The sequence below is a fragment of the Dromiciops gliroides genome, chromosome 3, assembly GCF_019393635.1.
Source record: "Dromiciops gliroides isolate mDroGli1 chromosome 3, mDroGli1.pri, whole genome shotgun sequence".
Taxonomy (NCBI): domain Eukaryota; kingdom Metazoa; phylum Chordata; class Mammalia; order Microbiotheria; family Microbiotheriidae; genus Dromiciops; species Dromiciops gliroides.
Window position 1 is genome coordinate 142114318 of NC_057863.1, and position 21463 is coordinate 142135780.

General features: G+C 35.5%; 1 pseudogene; it reads right to left on the reverse strand.

The window, feature by feature from the left end:
* Positions 1–251: 251 nt before the first annotated feature.
* On the reverse strand, positions 252–1930 carry LOC122747248 (annotated as a pseudogene).
* Between the last annotated feature and the right edge of the window lie 19533 nt (positions 1931–21463).

Consider the following 21463-nt stretch of genomic DNA (forward strand, 5'->3'; position numbering starts at 1 on the left):
AAAGGAGCAGGGTGCAGCAAAAAAGACCTGAAGCAGGCACAATCCCTGGACAACCAGGCTCCTGGGCTTTCAGGAGCCTGAGGCATGAGTGGCTCCTAGGATAAGGAGGCCCCTGGAGAGATCAATCATGACTCAGGGGGAAGGGAGGGGGTGATGGCTGGGGAGAGAGAGCACAGCCTCCTAAGGCGCCAACTCCATCTCCCTGCTCTCCTCCAGAGATCCCATCGTGCAAATCCTTGGGGGCCTCTCATTTATGGAGGGAGGCAGTGCCTGAGGGGGCCCCATGTGGGACTCCTCCATGCACCCCTCGGCCACTGCCACCATCCCCAGTACAGCCACTTCTCATAAAAATGGAGGCAGTGTACACCACCTTTGATTTGGGTCGACATCATCCGCTTCTCAAACTTAGGCTCTTCAGAATACATCACAGATCGCAGGACAGAGAGACTCTGGGCACTAATATCCTGGCAGGCATGCTGGATGCCAGCGATGAGGTAGGGTACAAACTTATGGATGGAGCCTTTGTCTTGAGTGGAGCCCAAAAAACCCTATGAAACCTTCACCTTGTCCCCCTCACTGAAGTGTCTCTTCTGGCTGCTGCTGCAGTTTTCCATGGTTTCCAGGGAGCCCATGGCCTGGTATTTCTTGAGCCCTTTGCCATAGGAGAAGTACTCACCTGGCGATTCTGTGGTAGAAGCCAGCAGGGAGCCCATCATCACTGTAGAGGCTCAGAAGGCCAGGGCCTTGACCACATGACCCACTGTCTGGATCCCACATTTGGCAATGTCAGGGACTACAAAGCGAAGGGTGTGTTCAGCTACATTGTACACAGTGGTGCCCTGGGGCCAGCCACATGCTATCACTTCCTCATTGATACAGATGGAGCCACAGTCCAAGCCCACGCGAAGCTCATCCACACCTGGATCAATTGGGTTCTTGGCCTGCAATGCTGTCACAACATTCCCACTAATCACCACCAGTTGGAGGTACTTATACTTGATGTACTGTACCATAGCAATCTGATACATCAAATTCCCTTGAGATGAGTCTGGCACAGTGATGTCAGCACCACTTGTGTGAGTAAGTCCAGTGAGTATTTTCATCTTTGCAGGTGCCCACAGTGGCTCTACAGAGCCACTCCTTTTGACCATCTTTGGAGGCCAGGGGATAATCCCAGTTTTTCTTCAGGTCAGTACAGGCAATGATGGCTACCAATTCATCACTGTCATTCATAATAGGCAGCTTTCCTTTCTTGCTGCACTTAAGGATCTCATTGGCTTCCTTCAATGTCACACTCATTGGTGCCACCACCAAGTTGTTCCAACTTGTCATTACCTCACTGAGATAGGTCACATGATGCTTCTCAGCATGGAAGTCTATGTCACAGGAAGTAAAGAGGGCCACAAGCTTGCTACCCATGTTGTCTGTCTTGGCTATGGGTGTGCCTGAGAAATCTTCCCGCATCTTGGTCTCCCACTATGTTTGAGGGGCTCAACACAATGGGATCTGCGATAAAGCCCTGTTCAAATTTCTTGATCCTGAGCACCAAATTGGCTCGGGAATACAGTTATGGTTGATGAAACCAATGGAACCCATCAAAGCCATTGCAATGGCCTTATCAGCTTCAGTTACACTGTCCATAGGAGATGAGATCAATGGTGTTTTCAGAGTGATTTTCGAGGTTACAGCTAAAGTCAAATCCACCTCATCAGGTGTGAAGTCCATGAAACCTGGCAGGATCAGGAAATCATTGTAGGTGAGGCATCAGCGATGGCAAAGAGCTGCTGTGTGGTAAGCCTGTCTTTGGGCATGTAGGTGGTACCACAGCTGATCACATAGTCTGCCATGCTGCTCTCGGGCTGTAGGCAGCCTGTAGCAGGTCAGGGCTGTACCTCTGTGCTACCATCTCATTTCTGGGTGCTGCTCCTGGCTCTGGAATGGGGCCACGCTTCTGCCTCATCACTAATTTTCACATTGATTTCTTAAAACTTTGTGTTCTATTTTTTTTTCTGCCTCCCTCCTCAACCCTGCCTATGAAATAAAGTAATTCAATATAAGTCATACATGATCAGTTATGTAGAACATCTTCACCTTCCTTGAAAGTGTTTTGTTTTTTACTGCTCCCTCCCCCAATTTGCCCTTCCATCTTTCCCTTCTCTCCAACTTGTCTCTTTCCCCTCCCACTTTCCCTAAGGGCAAAATATATTACTATTCCCACATGAGTATGTTTGTTTTTTCCTCTTTCAGCCAATTCTGATGATAGTAAAGTTTACTCACTCCCCCACGCCTTTCCCCTCTTCCCCTCCCCTCTATAAGCTTTTTCTTGTTTCTTTTATGTGGGCTACTTTTGCCCAGTCTACCTCTTCCTTTCCCATTCTTCCAGTGTATTCCTCTTACTCCTTAACTTTATTTTAAAGATGTTATCATGGGTTAGTTGGGTGGCACAGTGGACAAAACACCAGCCCTGGACCCAGGAGGCCCCAAGCCCAAATCCAGCCTGAGACTTAAGCCATCCTACCTGCCTGCCCCTCAAAAAACAAGGATAAACAAAAAAATAATTGCTTCACAGATATCATCCCTTCATATTCAGTTCAGGCCTGTGGCCTTTCTCTAAGTGTATTGATTTCATCTGCCCTAATATTGAGAAAAATCTTATGAGTTAGAAGCATTATCTTCCCATGTAGGAATGTAAACAGTTTAATTTTTAAATATCCTTCATGATTTCTTTTCTATTTACTTTTTTCTGCTTCTCTAGGGTCTTGTAATTGAAAGTCAAATTTTGTTGTTCAGTTCAGGTCTTTACATCACAAATGCCTCAAAGTCCTCTATTTCATTGAAGTCCCATTTTTTCCCCTGAAAGATTATAGTCACTTTTGCTGGGTAGATGATTTTTGGGCTGTAGCCCCAGTTCCTTTGCCCTCCAAAATAACATATTCCATGACCTCCAGTCCTTAAATGTAGATGCTGCTGGATCTTGTTTTATCCTTACTGTAGCTGCATAGTATTTGAATTCCACTTTTCTTTCTGCTTGCAATATTTTCTCCTCAACATGGGAGCTCTGAAATTTGGCTATAATATTCCTGGAGGTTTTCATTTTGGGATCTCTTTCAGGTGATTGGTGGATTTTTTCAATTTCTATTTTACCTTCTGCTTCTAGAATATCTGGGCAGTTTCCCTTGACAATTTCATGGAAGATGATGTCTAAGCTCTTTCCTTTATCATGGATTTAAGGTAGACCAATAATTTTCAAATGATCTCTCCTGGATCGATTTCCAGGTCAGCTGTTTTTTCAAGGAAATATTTCATATTGCCCTCTACTTTTTTTTTATTCAATTGGATTTGTTTTACTGTTTCTTGGTTTCTCATAAAGTCCCTAGCTTCCATTTGTTGAATCCTAATTCTTAGGCAGTTATTTTCTTCAGAGAGCTTTTGTAGCTCCTTTTCCATTTGGCTTTTCAAGCTGTTGCCTTTTTTCTCATGACTCTCCAGCATCACTCTCATTTCTCTTTTCATTCTTTCCTCCCCCTCTCCTCTAAATCTTCCTTCTATCTCTCCTACCTTCTCTTCAAAGTCCTGTTTAAGTGTTTCCATGGCTTGATACAAATTCATATATTTCTTGGAAGCTTTGGATATTGGAGCTTTGACTTTGTTATCTTCTTCTGAGGGTGTATTCTGGTCTGTCTTTTCCCCAAAAAAGATATCTACAGTCCACTGTTTTGTTTGCCTACTCATCTCGACCTGGAAGCAGATGTCTGATTGAAATCTTATTCTCTAAGGTTAGAAGCTTAGTGTGCCTGTGTCCCTCCCCCACTGGTCCACCACCATTCAATTCGGCCTACTGGTTTAGAACCAGGGATCTTTGCCCCAACTCCAGCAGAGATTGCAGCCGCTGCACCCTGGCCAACTGCCAAACCCGCTCAATGATCCATGATCCAAGCCTCAAAAATATCTGCTGGTGCAGAAGACTCCAAGACCCTGGAGGCAAGGTCTGTTCCTGTCTGGTTCTGGACTACGTGCTGAGCTCCTGTCTCAGCTCATAGAGCAGGTGATCCCATTTGCACTCTTTGGCCAAAAATAGTCTCACTCTTTTCTAATGTGGGTTAGGCTGCTCCAGGAGTTGTCTATGGCATTACTTTGGAATGATTAGATCAGTTTATCAGGAACTTGGGTGAATCACAGCCTTTCCTCTGCCATCTTAGCTTTACCCCCAAAAGTGATTTTTCTATGATAATACAAATGATAAGGAGGTGACTGGGTGGTTCAGTGGATAGATCACTGGCCATGAAGTTGGGAGGACTTGAGTTCAAATATGACCTCAGACACTTACTAATTATGGGCTTTTCATTTAACCCCAATTGTCTTAAAAATTCTGGGTCATCTCCAGTCATCCTGATATATATATTTTGCTCCTGGACCCATATGGCTTTGGAGGAGACAGTTTAGTTAGTGACTTTTCATAGCTCTCCCTCACTTCAATACAATTCACTGCAAGCCATAACATCACTTCCCAATGTCAAGGTCCTGTTTAAGAATGAAGGACAAACAACAACAACAGATGTTAAATACAATATCTTGTTATCAAGAGTAATGTTTTGCTACTACATATAGTTGCTGCTAAATGAGCATATGTATAATTTAATAATATTTCTAGAAGAACAAAAATAATTTCAAATCCTTCTCATTGATACTTTGTTGTTTTAATCCTCACTTTTCTTTCTAATCTTACCTCTTTCAAACCTTTTACATGTTCATTGAATTGTACTCAAAACCCATAGTGAACAATAACAGACATTTGAGACTGCAAGGATTAAGAAAATTATAATCAAAGATAACCTGACAATCAAAGAGCTTTCATTATAGAATGAAAACACATTTTAGGTAACTATACTTTAACTATGGAATATTCATAAAAGAAAATTAATTCTATTTCTTTTGATTTTTTTTTACATCTTAGTATTCAAGTACTCTGGGAGGTACAATTTTATACTTGTACTTTAATTCATTCTTTGCAACTTTAATCTCCTTCTAAATTAATGTCATTTTAAAACATTTTGTCATTTGACCCATTCAGACATATGCCCAAGCTATAAAAATTAATGGTTTGGAGATACAGAAATGGCAGTAATTGTGACTTTTACAAAGCAAGAGGTCTCTTCTACCTTTGGATTATTTTTAATGCTTTCTTCTTTGTCCTTCATTTAGGAATCATTTTTTTCATTTTTAATTTTTTGGGAACTGAAAAAAATCATAGCTTCTTCTTTAATGAGACATAAAGCTCATCAGACAAATTTTCTCCATATTCTCAATGGTCTGGCTTAATAGATTTTTCAATTTAGAAAGGGTTAGCCTTTGCTTAGTCAGAAATTATTCACCTAAATACATATACTTAGAATTACAATATATATTTTTTAAAGGATAGCTAAGAAACTTGCTCTATAACTTCATTTACTTCTGATTTTAAATGATTCTTAGCATTAGAAAATTAATATTTTATATTAATGCTGTTATGTTCAACTTTAAGTTCAATATTATGTGGCTTGAGCAAAGGATGATATAATTTTTAAATTGAGAGGTACCTTAGCTATGATGTAGTCCATATGATAATTTTGTAGATGAGAATACTGAGCTTCACTGAAAATATTTATAGTCTGATGATTATCATTCTGTCTTTGTGTTTGTATGTGTGTGTTTACATGTAGAATCATTATGTAACATTGATCAAAGTGCTGGTGAGGAGTTAAGAAACACTAAATTTAAATCTTATCAATAAAAATCACTACATTTTCATGGACAGAAACTAATCTCTGGAAATAAGTCAACTTTGTAGCATTCATCCATTAAAGAATTTTTTAATTAAAAAATAATTGGATTGCCTTGGTGTTTTTAGGGCTCCCTTCCTGAAAGTTGTATGTATGTTTACCATAATATATTCAACTATTTTTTTAACCTTTTCAAATGTTAGTATTAAATCCACAACTAATGTTATAAGAAGTGTTCTATTTATGTGAAGGATTATGTTATTAATAAATGTTATATATGCTCATATTTCACTGTGATTCAATAAATATTTATTCAACAATGATCTTATTATTCACTCTTAGTGAAAATTCTATTTCAGTAATATATTTGTTAGCTATTCATTTAATATATAAATATATATTTATACTTCTATATTTAAACCTCTAATTCCCCTTTGCCTACCTCCTTACAGTAGCTATATTTGAAAGTAAGGAATATATGTGGTATTTTGTTTGTTCCTTACTTAGATTCTTCCTTCCTTGGTAAATTTCTTTTATGTTTTAAGCTATGTCTTTAATTAGAAAATTTTAATATTTATCTTAACTGTATTTTAAAATGGTTTAGTTCTGAATTCTTTCCTTCATACTATTCTTTGTGTTGTTTAAAATCTAAATGTGTGTTCTAATCTGCCCCCCCCAAGTTTTTTGGGGGAAGCTGGCTAAAATCACTGATAAATTCAGCAAGAGTTTAGGCTTTTAAGGATTTATTAAAATATATTAGAAGTTAGTGAAGAGAGAGAGAGATTGAAAACATATTCCTTATAGCATAGAAATTTCTAACTTAGATCTATTTGGTATAACTAGAGAGAGAAAAAAAACAACTTTCTTTTCCTAGAAACTCATCAAGCCCATGTCCAAAAAAAAAAGGGACCCTCCTTTTTTTCTCCCCCTCTGCCACCACATGCCGTTCCTCAAAGAAAAGAGACCGCTTCAGCAAGCAAGCCTTCATGTCCTTGTTCCTGTCTCCCTCCACAAAAGGAGAGGTACTTCAAGCTAATTGGTTGAGAGTGGTCTCCTGCTGAGGTCAGTAGTCCACAGCCTCTGAGAACAACACTTCACTCAGGGCCAGCCAGGTGTAGTCTCCATCCAATCAAGATAAAGTAGGTATTCAGTCAGTTTCTCAGTCTCACCCAATTCAAACAACTCTAAATCAATCTTCAGGTGGGGCCCCTGGGCATCTGCCAAATCCCATTATTTTATCACACTGTCTTCCTACATACTAAAAAGCAAGAATAGTTATATATGTGAAATATTGTAAAACATATTTCAGAATTAGCCATGTTGCACCAAATAAAACAAGAAACATATAAAAGTGAAAAAATATTCTTGCATTTTTGCTCAGACTTCATAAATTATTTCTATGGAAGTGAATATAATTTTTCATCATAAGTTCTTTAGAATTTTCTGGAATTATATTGATCAGACAAGCTGTCATTCACAATTGATCACACAACATAGTTGTTACTATGTACAATGTCCTCTTTCTGTTCACTCAACTTTAGAACAGTTCTTATAGGTCTTCCCAAGTTTTACTGAAAACATCCTCCTCACCATTTCCTATAGCACAATACCATTATATCACAATATTATATTACAATATTATGCCATAGTGTGTTGATCCATTTCCAAATTGATCACTATAACCTCAATTTTCAATTATTTGACACCCTGAAAAGAGCTGCTACAAATACTTTTTACACCAGGCTTTTTCCCTGTTCCTTGCTCTCTTTGGGATAGAGACCTAGTAGTGATATTGCTGGGTTAAAGTGTATGCACCCAAAGGTTCCCAATTGCTTTCCAGAATGTTTGGACTCGTTCACAACTCCACCAAAAGTGCAGTAGTGTCCCAATTTCCCCACATATTCTCCATCATTGATAATTTTTCTTTTCTGTCATGTTAGCTAATGTATTAGTTGAAATGTGTGCCTCAGAGTTGTTTAATTTCTGCCAATCTGATTTCCAATTTTCCCAGTATTTTTTGTCAATTACTGAGTTTTTGTTCAAAAAGTTTGAATATTTGGGTTTATCAAACACTAGATTACTATCATAATTTACCACTGTGTACCAATCTCTTCTACTAGTCCACTAATTTATTTCTTATCCAGAATCATATTTTGATAATTACATCACTGTAATTTAGTTTTAAGTCTGGTATTGCTAGTCCACCTTCACATTTTTTCCATTAATTACTTTGATATTATTGACCTTTTGTTCTTCAAGATGAATTTTCCTATTATTTTTCAAGTTCTACATAATAGTTTTTGGTAGTGTGATTGGTATGATGTTTTTATAAGTAAATTAATTGAGGTAGAAATGTCATGTTCATTATATTTATGTGCCTTACCCATAAAAGAAATACCCATGAAATCCTTATTGAAGACAATGCTTGCTGATGGATTTATATAGATACTAGTGATCATTTAAGAAAAGTTCCATTTATCCTTATACTTTCTAGTATTTTTAAAGGAATAGGTATTGTATTTTGTAAAAAGCTTTTTCTACATCTATTGAGATAATCATCTGATTTCTTTTGGTTTTGCTATTGATATGTTATTGATAGTTTCCCTAATATTGAATTAGCCATACATTCATGGCATAAATGACACCTGGTCGTAGAGTATGATCTCTGATATATTGCAATAATCTCCTCGGTAGTATTTTAACAAGTTTGCATCAATATTCATTAAGCAAATTTAGAGTTTTCTTTCTGTTTTTGCTCTTTCTGTTATAAGCAACAAAACCATATTTATGTTGTAAAAAGAAGCTGGTAGAACTCCTTCTTTTCTTGTTTTTTTCCCAAATAGTTTATGCAGCATTGGAATTAATTTTTCTTTAATTATTTGGTAGAATTCACTTGTGCATCCATCTGCAACTGTTTTTCTTTCCTTAGTGAGCTCATTTATGGCTTAGTACATTTATTTTTCTAAGATGGGCTATTTAAGTTTCTATTTCATCTTCTGTTAATCTGAGCAACATATATTTTTATAAATTTTGGATTTTTATGGTCAGATTATTTTCTGTTGTTTGGTAACTTCCCATTCCATTTCTTGACTTAAAACATTATATTAAAGTTGAGTTCTGCTTATGGTGTAGTATAGCATTGTCTTATGCTTCAGGTTTCCAAGCTGTTTCCACAGCTAGTTCTTAAATTTTCAGTTTTTTTTTTTCAAATTGGTATGAATCAAGGTGAGGTGTGATCATTGTTTTCCTTATGTCTGATCTCTTGTTTACGCAGAAAGGGACCTTGCTCCCCTGCAGCCAGCATTGCCCTGAAAATGTGACCTGGACCCTAATCCCCTTCAATCGCAAGTACTAGAGCTTCTTTTGGTTCTGTATATGTATATAGATGAAAGAGATATCCATATTTATATCTCTCTATAATCTATCTATCTACCTTTGAATCTATCTATCCAGCCATCCTTCTATCTATCTACCAAATGTGGGATTTACAATCACATTATAATAACTCTGAAGTTACCTCACCATAAACATGGTTATGATGTGTTCCATCAAGGAAACACCCTGTGTTTCTTGATAAAACAAAGGGGGGAATGTAATGAATTAATTGTCATTTGATGTTTTTATGACCTCACCTTTTGGCTAGAATTAAAAAAAAATAACTCAGCACGTGCACTGGCCTCTGGGGCTCCACAAATGGCACAGTGCTCCACTCACTGGTTGTAACCATCGCCATGGCACTAGCACCTCATGTCATCACAACTCACCAATGCCTACATGGGCCTGGCAAAATTGTAATGATTGGAAGCCTAGTGAGGGCAGTCATGTGACCATCAGAGGGGCCAGCCAATTGGCTGGGGCTTGTGTGTGATCAACCTGGGGTCTGCTAGGAAGGAGAGAGGAGATTCACCATTCTAGCTGGAAGCTGGAAGGCAATAGGATGCTGCTGTGTATTCTCAGCTGATTCCTGGGCAGTTGTGTTGTTCAGGTTGTATAATTTCCCTTTCCCCATTTTATTTCTTTTCCCTTGATCCTATTGATCCTGTTTGTGTTTTTTTAAGTTCATTCTTGTTAAATAAATCCTGCTCTGTTTTGAGGGAGGCTGACAGTCTCCTTCCTTGCCCCAATATTGTGGTGAGCCACTTAGCTAACACTCATCAATTAAAAATTGGTACGAATCCCATTTGTGATGGGGTGCAGCAATTGCAATTGTTCCCCATGAATGAGGAATTCCCAGATTTATTCTTTCTTGGGAGTAACTCCTTGATTTCATACTTCTAGCTGGCTAGCCAAAAACTGAGGGGACAAAAAAAGAAATTAGAAAATAGAGCAAATATATTTTATGAATAAGATAATAGAAAAAATTTATAATAATAACTGTTAAAAATTTTGAAGCAGAGGCAAGAGTGATGTAAGATGATGATGATGATAGTGGTTGGAGGAAGATGAGGACTGAATCATGATGAGGAATGAATAATGAATTTGGGGATTTATTGATGCTGATGGGGATTGATTGAGGATGATTAGGATTGATGGATGATGATTGATGATGACTTATTGATGATGATGCCAAAACATATGGTATTTACTTTGCTGGACTACTGTGAAGAAAATTCTTTGTCAGGTATAAAGTACTATATATGTAATCTATTACTCTTATTGCAATAACCAACCTCATTGTTTTATTGTAAGGAAATCTCTCTTCAAAGTACTGTATAAATGTAGTTTAGTATTTAGTATTTAGTATTTTAAAAAATGATGAGCAGGATGCTATCAGCAAGACCTGGAAGGACCTGCATGAGCTAATGCAAAGTGAAATGTACTGTATACAAAATAACATCAATATTATGAGATGATCGGCTGTGAATGACTTGCTTATATTCAGTACTACAATGATCTAAGACAATTCTGAAGATTTTATGAAAAATGCAATTCATCTATAGAGAGAGAACAGATGGTACCTGAATACAGATTGAAACATATTTTTTTGTTGTTGTTGGTTCCTTTATCTAAAGTTTTGTTTTTGTCTGTTTTCTTTCATAAAGTGGCTAATGTGGAAATGTTTTTCATGACTGCTCACGTATAGCTTATATTGAATTGCTAGAATTTAAGGGTTGGGGGAAGGGAAGAAGATAATTTGGAACACAAAGTTTTAAAAAATTATATCAAAATTTGTATTTTACATGTAATTTTGATAAATAAAATTCTAAATATAAAATAAAAATGTATTCTTTACTTTTAGATATTCTTTACATATAAATTTTTCTTACTCTTTATATTTAGATATTCTTCTACTTTCTTTTTATTTTTTTGGGGGGGCCAATGAGGGTTTAGTGACTTGCCCAAGGTCACACAACTACTAAGTATTGAATGTCTGAGGCCAGATTTGAACTCAGGTCCTCTTGAATCCAGGGCTGGTGCATTATCCATTGTGCCACCTAGCTGCCCCAAGTCTTCTACATTCTTGTCCACCTTACTATTTCTAAACTTATTTTTTTAATTACTTTTTTATTTATTGTATTTTTATTACTTCTTTTTCTGAGAATCAATAAATGAACCATTGACTCAATTGGCAGCTACCTATTAAATGTCTTTTATAAGCAAGGTACTGAATGTTTCTTGTAAACAAAATATTGGATAATAATTCCTAATCCATGATACTATCTGCTTTCTTTTGATGGTAAATTTATCCCATTCAAATTCATAGTTATGACTGCAAACTGCATTTTTCCCTCCATCTTATTTTCTTCACTATATCCCCTTTCATTTTTTATCCTCTGCTTATAATAAAACCACTTTTGTTTTTGAACACTGCCTTCCTTTTTCTGTCCCTTTTATAATCCTCCTTTTCTTTATTCCCTTTCCTTTCTTCTCCCTTATGCTTCAATTTCTATACCAAATTGAATGTGCATATACGTGCATATACATGCATACACATATAATACACAATAAACATATGCGAGTATATATGTATATAAACACTCACATATGTACACACATACATATACACATACACACACACACACATATATACAACAAATATATATTTTCCCCTCTTTGAAATGATTGAGATGAACATGAGATTCAAGTTTTGCCCCTCAACCCAACATTTCCAATCAACTGCAAAAGCTATTTATGTGCCAAATTCTCATTCTTCTTCCTTTTCCCCCCTTCTCCTAGGACATTCTTATTTCTTATCATCCTCTAAGAAATCATTGCAATATAACCAACTCACTTACATGCTCTTGGTCTCTGTAGAATCCTTCTAAGTGCCTAATAATGACAAACTCATTAGAAAATACATTTATTGTCTTCCTATATAGAACTGTGAACCTTATTATTTAACCTTATTTTGTCTCTTATGATCTTGGTTCTTGTATGTATTTGAAAGTCAGATGTTCTATTTAGCTCTAGTCTTTTCTTCTTGGATGCTTGAAAGTCTGGTATTTCATTTATTATCTATTTTTCCTCTGAGGATTATACACAACTTTGCTCTGTCAGTTATTCTTGGTTTTTATCATAGTTCTTTTACCTTACTGAAAATAATATTACAAGCCCACTGTTTCTTTAAAATGGTTGTAGTTAAGTCTTCTGTGATCCTGACTGTGACTCTATGATGTTGGATTGGTTTTTTTCTGGCTTCTAGTAGCATTTTCCCATCAGCCTGTGAGCTCTTGTATCTGGCTACAATATGTATTTTTGGTTTTTATGGGAGGTGATCTCTTTCAATTGTTGAAATTGTTCATTTTCTATTTTATACTCTCCTTTTATTCTATCAGGGTAGTTTTCCTTGAGGATTTCTTAAAAAATGATGTCTGGTCTCTTTCTTTGATCAAGGCTTTAGGGTAGCAGAATAATGTTTAAATTATGTCCCCTCAATCTATTTTTCAGGTCCATTTTTAATTAAACATTTCGTATTTTCTTCTTTTTTCTTATTTCTTGCTGTCTCATATAATCATCATTTTACATTTCCCAAATTCTAATTTTAAGGAATGAATTTCTTCAGTGAGGTTTTAATGTGTGTGTTTTTCTAGTTTTCTAATTCTGCTTTTTGAGGCAGTTTTATTTCATCAATGCAGTTTTGTACTATTTTTGCATTTGGCCAATTCTATTTCAAGGTGTTATATTCTTCATCATGTTTTGTGTCTCTTTTGTTCATGAATTCCAATCCCTATCTTTTTTTTTAACATTTTCTTTATTAAGCAAAAAAATATCCTTTTTATTTACTTTTTTGACTCTGTATCTGTGCCTTCAACACATTCACCACAATTTTCTGTTCCTCAATCAGGAAATCACACAATGCTATCACAGACACATTTAGCACACACAGAACCACCATAAGCCCTGCTGACATGCTTTTTGGTCTTTGATAGCCTCTTAAAAACTTTAGGTCTCACAGCATGAACACCTTGAAGCCTTCCTGGGCACACACAACAGGCTGATTTTGGTGCTTTTCCAACATTCTTAGGATAAAGGTAAACAATTCTGTTACCTGGGGTTCATGACAGCCAAGTTTTGTTGGAAGCTGTATTGTAGTACAATCTATGGTGATATGTCAGATGCTGAACCATTTTTAATTTCTGTCAGGTCTGTCACCAGAAGAGGAAAGAGGAAGTGCCCCTATCTTTTCTTTATCTAATTTTCCCTCTACCACTCTTGCTTGATTATGAAAATAATTTTAGCTCTTACATTAATATGTTGGTCTTTTGTACAATTCACAGTTTTATCCTTGAAGCTTCATTTGTTACTGTTTTGAATACATTGCCTTCTTTTGTGTTTATGTTTTGCTCTTCCCTGTAATTATAATAGCTTTTCGTTTTTATGATCTTTTTTGTTGTTATTTGATCAATTTCCCAAAATATTTCTTGACTTTGATTGTTTTAAATTTGTGTTCTATTTCCAGCAGGCATGGGAGAAAGGACAATATCTTAAGCTCTAGGCTTTTTCACACTGCTGTTTTCAGAGATCATTCCTGGAGTTTGGAAGATTGTGTTGATTCTAAGATGTTATGATCTAGGAATAGGTGTTTTTGCTGCTCTCCAGGTCTGCTCTCTCATCCTTTCCAGAAGGGCCCTTGATGTCGTAGTACTGAAATGTATGCTGTGCGGCAGCTAGGTCGGGCAGTGGATAAAGCACCAGCCCTGGATTCAGCAGGACCTGAGTTCAAATCTGGACTCAGACACTTGATACTTATGAGCTGTGTAATTCACTTAACCCTCATTGCTCTGCAAAAAAAAAAATGTGAGAAAAAAAGAAACATATGCTGCACTTCAGGCCTGTGTTCTCTTGGGACAAAACTTATATTGTTCTTTAGGGTCCCAGCTCCCTTGTGACTGAAAGTAATATTGATCCTTATAGCCCCTGTCCACTCTTAAAGGAAAGTGTTCTCTACCCCCTTGAACCATGACCCAAAAATGAGTAAAGGCAAAAAAATATATAACATCTCCTATCCTTGAATCTAGTGTTAGCATAAGGGTCCCCTATTGTTTTCTGTTGAATTATTAGGCCCTCTTAATATCTCTATCTTGAGATCTTGAGAGCTTCCAAAGCTTATGTTGTTTCTGTCACCACCACATAATCTCACCACTAGTGATTCAACTTGGACAACCTCTGCACCTGTGTCACAGATCACTCCTTCTTATCTTCTAAATTATATTGGACTGGAAGAATGTTTCACTGTAACATATTATTTACCATTGCAGGATTTTATTTAAGGTATTATTTTAAAGTAGTTTAGAGATGAATGTTGGGAAAAGTTGGCTGAGTCCTTCCTCTATACCATCATTCGGTCTCTGCCTTTCACCATGGTTCTATTTCCTTTGCCCTCACTTATTTACTCAATGGAATTTGTTCCCAATGCAATCATCACTTAACTATTTTTCTAAAATTATTAAGGATTTATTTATTTCTGAATTTGATGTACTTCATTAATCCTTACCCTTCTTGATATTCACTGAGGATGTTCGTATCTTCTCTACAAATTAAGATATTTAGACAAGGACAAATTGTGGTACGGAGAAGCCAATGCATTATTTTTTGGATGAGGATCAAGTGAAGCAACTGAAAATGTTTAAACTAGTGAAGAATATACTCAAGGAATACATGAAAGATGTATTCAAGAATTTGAAGACCTCTTATGCCAAAGAATAATTACCTTTTTTTTCAATTTAGCCATACAGAACAAAATGTGGAACACTGAATGGATGTTGCATGCAAAAAAAAATTATATCTGATGTCAGGAAAAAAACAAACAAACAAAAACCTTCCTATAAATTGTTTGGGCAAATGTGAGATGTGCTCCCTTGAAAAGTGACGCTTAACACCTCCAATGTTGAAAGATCAGCTCATCTTGCAATTCTACAATGTGGGATACATTTAGTGATTAGGATCTTTTTCAGGACAATGAGGCTGGTGCTTAATCCATTGTACCACCTAGCTGCCCCATTTTTCTTCTTTTTTGGGGGGTGTGGGACAATGGGGGGTGTTAAGTGACTTTCCCAGGGTTACACAACTAGTAAGTGTCAAGTATCTGAGGCCAGATTTGAACTCAAGACCTCCAGAATACATGACCAGTGCTTTTTGCACTGTGCCACCTAGCTGCCCCTGATCAGGAATTCTTGATGTTCAAACTTGGGGTGACAGAGATTACAGTATCCATCATGCAGTATACCCTGCTGTTAATCTGTTATCTGTATTACCACATGACTCCCCATGGCTTTAACAGAAACAATCACCCAGAAAATCTCCTCATTCAAAATCCACAGCTCAGTGTAGAGAATACAGTAGAGTGTCCTAGCAGCCTAGGATTAGCCAATTACAAGAACCTTGTCTATCTCATCAAGGTCATCCTATAGATTTATCAAAAATAAACCATTAAAAATGATGCAAGAACTAAGTCATAGTCTTCCAAACTTGTCTCAGTCCTCTAATACTCAAATTGAATCTGTGAAAAGCCGCACAACTGACTCAAATTTTCAAGTGCCAAATGGAGGAATATCTTGAATTCAGGTACAAGCATCAGTCATACCTTCTCCAGGTAAATTACACTCCCCAAGAACACCATCCCTTTGGACTTTCCCACAGCCAGTGAAAGCTTTCAATTATAACGGTTTGGGTCCTGTTGGTGGTAGTCTAGAAGCAGCACCTTACAAAAACTAATTCCTCACCAGGTCCCCAGGTGGTTTAGAATGTGGTCTCAAAAACCCCAGACAGCAGCAACAATAGCAAAATTCTCACTAGACCTCTAGGGACCAGAGGGACTAGGAGCTGTTTCCTCACACCTAGTGTCCTGTCTGTTGGGGGAATACCAATGCCTAGAAGCAAATGTGCACAATCTATTCACAGATCTCATTTGTAATTCTTAGCCAATTGCCTCTGTAAATCTTCTTTAGAGGCCTTGAATCTGACTGCTTTAACTTTGTTATTAAAATGCATACTAGCTGTGTGATCCTGGCAAGTGATATAACCACATTTAGTACCAAGTTTCACAAAAAAAGTGATAGAGTAATAAAACTCTCTAATAATAATGTTGTGATAACATAATCAATAATGAAATAATAAATATAAAGCACTTTATTTCATCATCATCATCATATCATCAAAGCCCTAGGTCAACAGTCTATTCCTGCCTACTATCAATGAGGAAAAAATGGAGAATAAGAAAGCTTGTGTTTTAACACAAATGACAATTATTATAAAATTGGGGCAGTCAATGTTTTCTGTCCTAGAGAACAGAGTATAGAAACACAATTGCTTTAGTGATGAACCCAATTCTTTTATGAAAGCCTTCAATAAGTTTATTCCTGCTATGTCTAATATCTGCAACTGTAGCAGTAACTCAAGGTATGAAACGATTTTGCCCACTGAAAATTGAATTATTTGGAAATGCTACTTTGACAATTGTGAAGAATAAATTTCAGACTTGCAGGTTAACAAGAACCTGGTTACCAAAATGATTATTAATTGTCAATTCAATCCACAAAATTCTAGTTGTTCTGAGATCTAGTGTCACAGTAAGAGGCAAAAATTGCCTTAACCCAGGGACAACTAGGTGGCACAGTGGATAAAGCACTGGCCCTGGATTCAGGATAACCTGAGTTCAAATCCAGCCTCAGACACTTGACACTTACCAGCTGTATGAACCTGGGCAAGTCACTTAACCTTCATCGTCCAACCAAAAAAAGGCCTTAACCCTGACATTACTTAATTTGAAGAAATAATTCAAATAAGTAAGTCACTTTATATAATGTTTCTATTCATTCTTCACCTTTGTTCTTATTTGTTTCCCTTTATTTTTTTTAAGTGAGTCAATTGGGGTTAAGTGACTATGGCACTATTTGAAGGTATGTGGAAGATTCCTGGGGAGAGCTCAGGGGAGTCATTGGCTTTCTTCTGCAATCTTGTCTCTGCATTCTAGTTCTATTTCATTTTAAAGTCAATTTGAATATATGTTTCTTGAAGAAAGATTGACAGTTTAATATCTTTCTATTGATTCTCAGAGATCAAGTAAGAAGAGATGGATTAATCTAGATTGAAATAGTGTCTTCATTAAATTTATTATTGCTGAGTGGAAGTGAAGGTAGATGTTTTATTCAGGATAATGAAGGAAATACTTATTGTCCTTGTCAAATTTTATATATATTTAAATAAGAATCCTGACAAGTGAATGCCGTTCTTGTCCATTAGGTTATAGTCCTTAAGACATTTCCCTTGTTAAGCTAATTGTTTCCCAGTTAGCAAGAGGTACTTTAAATTGAATGACTTGACACTTGGATTAATTCAAATAGATTTATTGAGCACAGTAGAGAAGTCCAACTGACTTAATTATTATCCTAACTATCAATTAGTCACTATATTGACTTCTGTTTTTATGATGAGACTAAAGACGTTAGGATAAGGAACAGAAATGATGTTTTTTGCTTTTTTTGTTTCTTTGTTTGTTTTGTTCTGTTTTCATCCCGAACTCTCTGTATAAAATGTATTACTTTGAGATCAGTACTTTTAGGTCAGTCCTAGAAATAAGCATCTGCTAATACAAATCTGACTCGAATTAGAATAAGCATTTTCATTGTGATTATAAGATGAAACCTACTTATAAAACATTGATAAAACCCTAAAAGGTCAAATAAGATCACTGCTTTATTTTATGCAATTTATATTTTGTAAATAGTTGCTTTGTTTTTTACATAAGATAAAAAAATATAATTAAACATGCTTGAAATATTGGCAAAAGTACTATGAAAAAAGGGGTATGCATCCATGAAAATTATATATTTATATATAACTATTTTTCTATTAATATATTAATGTGATAATAAATTAATGTATTATAAATTAATTAAATGCACATGTTCATTTTTTCAAAAACTACTATTGAAATACTGTTCCTTTAATGAAAAAGAAAATCCAGATTATCATTTGTACTGAAATTTGTCTCAAAACATGTCTCAAAGTTGTAAGTATTCCCACTTCTGATTGGCAGACTTAATTATGGTTTCTATCAGAATGTGAAATAAAAATGTTCTTGTAATTTTTACTAAAGATTTTTTGGTAAAATATAAAGTTTTAAACAAATTAGTATTAAAGATATTTTTGAGGATTTTACCCTATTTTCCTATCATTAGAGTAACTTTGGGTGAGATTGATTATAATAGTTTCAGAAGATCTCCTTAGACACATTCATGGATTTCTGGGCCAAATTAAACTCATACCCAGCAATGACTCTTTTCCTGATTCTCTCGTAAGTTCTGAGTTCCTTGAGAAGATTAGAAATCCTAGTTGGGCATCGGAAAGATTGAGACAGAAATAATTTTGAGTGGGGTAAAAGTTATGTTTTCTACTTTTTAATTTATCATAGAGATTTACTGTGAGTCAATTCCCAATTCCTTTATTAATATATTAGAAAAAATTAAGAAGGCTATAGATATAAAGTTTCTCCAGTTCAACAGTTTCTTTACTAAATACTATTGAGTCAACTGATTTCCTTTTAACTCATCATATCCCTATTAAATCTCACATCTTCCAAGTAAAAAAAAAAAAGGACGGAAAGAAAAAGCAAGGGAAAATATGCTAGATGTTCTCTACTTCCTGGCCCTATATTACTATTAGTTGTATTGGTGGTTTACATTCATACTTAAGAAAGCTTTTACAGGGCAGAATCACATCAGCTGCTGAAAAGCTTAGCATTTTACCTTGCAAGGGTAACGCAGTAAATGAGCACCTATTAACACATTAGCACAAATTAATTTAACAGCACACTTAAGAAATCTGAGAAAAGGGCCCTGGGGAGAAGAAAAACTAAAATATTTTTATAGAATGTTAATGAAGGGAAAAGGTATGAAGCATGAATTATGACAATGAACAGTAGGTCTGTGTGATATGCCAGAGTGGTGATGTCTGAGAATTACAAATTTGCAGAAGGACTTGAGATGGAAGGGGTTAGGGGAGGATGCTAAAGGAAATAGCAAATATCCTAGAAAGGGATGACAGGCAAGTATAGATAGTGGTTTACTTAATAAAAGTAATTGAGCTGGCCTTCCAGAGCCCTCTCTATCTCCAAGTCTTCTTCCCACCAACATTAAAACATGTGAATATATACCTGTAGACAAAATAATGGATTCTCATGGCAGCACATTATATAAGTACCTTGTTATACTGTGATTGGACTTTGAATCATAGGTTTGGAGTCAATGAGCTTGATCAATGTGGACACAAACTTCAAAACAAGGAAGCATAAGAAAAGACAATAGAAAAATTTTGAACAAAGAAATAATAAACACATGGACAGAATTAGAATATCTTTAAAATCCCTTATTCAATTGATTTTTCTTTACATTGTTTCAATTTGTCATTCATTCATTAAATAACCTTTTCTGAAGTTCCTAAGATGTATCAGGAACTTGGTGATACACTAGAGATGCAAAGATAAGACTAATAGCTTCTGAATATAGTTCCTGTTCTATAAGTAGAAAACAACCTGTACAAAGGTAAGAATTTGTGTATGTAGCAGACAGAGAGACAAACACAGATCATAAACAAAGTAATTATGTGAGGATTAGTAGTTAAGTCACTTAGAGGATCAATGTAAGAAAAAGCTCTTTAGTAAAGCATTGAAAAAAAACTAGGAGGAACTAAGGAGAGAGCATATCTATTGGAATGGGGGACAGAAATGAGAAGGAATATTTTATTTAGGCAACAACAAGTAGATCAGTATAGCAATGAAACTGTTTGGAAAAAAAATTAAAGCATTATTCATTCAACTCAGTTTTCAGTTATATTTCTAGAGGTGTGGCTTAGCAAGCTACAAGGTACTATGTGAAGTTACACACTTTAAATTAAAGCTTATAAGCCCCTACCAGTGCATTTTGATGTTTTTGTTTAGATAAAAGGTGAAAGATGAAGAACGAGTAAATGAGAATGAACAGTGATTTTTTTATCCTATCATTTTCATTGTTCATTCTCATTTACTCTTTTTTCACCCATTACCCTTCCTTTAAACAAGGGTGACCCACTAAAATTCTGCCCATACATTTGCTTCTATTTCCATTGTATTGTTCTATTCCATTAATCCCATCTTATTCCATGGATTCAATTGATAACTATATGTAAATGCCTCCCACACTGATTTTTTTTCTTTCTTAGTTTCTTCATTGAACTATAATCATAGAACATGTACTGTATAAGAACATCTTTATCTTGTAGTTACACTAGTGCTTTACACTCAAGATTTCCAAAAGTATATTTAGGGCAGTAGTCACTAAATCTGCATTCCTGTTGTTACTGATTGCACTACCATCCAAAACAATGATTAGAAAAAAAAATCCCCCTCTTGAGAGGAAAAGAAATAACATGGAATCAGTGACAATGATAACACAGAGAAGACCATTGGTATGGGGAAAATCTACTCTTATTCACATGAATAAGGTGATGAGGTTATATGATCAAATGCAAACCATTGACACACTATTAGGCATGGAAATTGCAATTGGACTGCAATTGCATTTTTATATGCTGCTTTTCTTAACTTAAATGTGTTCCATTCTCAACAAATTCTTATGAATTTTTCTTGTTCTTTAGTTTGAATACTATCACCAATACCTCAGTTGAAAATGTTCTTTCTCTTTTCAAAAGATCTCATGATACATTGGCTCTGTTTTTTACTCCTTATTATTTTCCACCTTTGAATGTTCAGGGATATGTTGGAGTCATTTTATTCTGGTTCCTGAAAGCTGATTGCTAAATTTTTAGTATGAACATTTACTCCATGGAAATGTCAAATAATACAGAACAGTGACAGATTTATTATTTCGGTGATTGCCTACACTTACAAAAGTGTGGAGAAAATATTAAGATTGCACATTAATCTATAAGTCTGTCTTTTTTGAGAACAGATTTCTAAACATTACCAGTATATTTTTGATTATAACTATCTTTTTATATGTCAAATATAGTACAATGTTAGCACATTAAGGAAAGCAGAATCTGCATTTTAAAGTTTACTTGTGTCTCGAAGGCTTAGCCCAGTTACTTTAAAATGCATATCTTTATTAAATAAAAGTGCAACTTTTTCTTACATGAATGAAACATAAAAATACATTTGTGAATATTAAAAGGATTTGAAGTTATAATAAAAATGAAATGCACTTATAAATTCTTTAGCAAAACATTAAAATAAAACCATTTCTTCTTTTTAATTATTTGTTTAATGC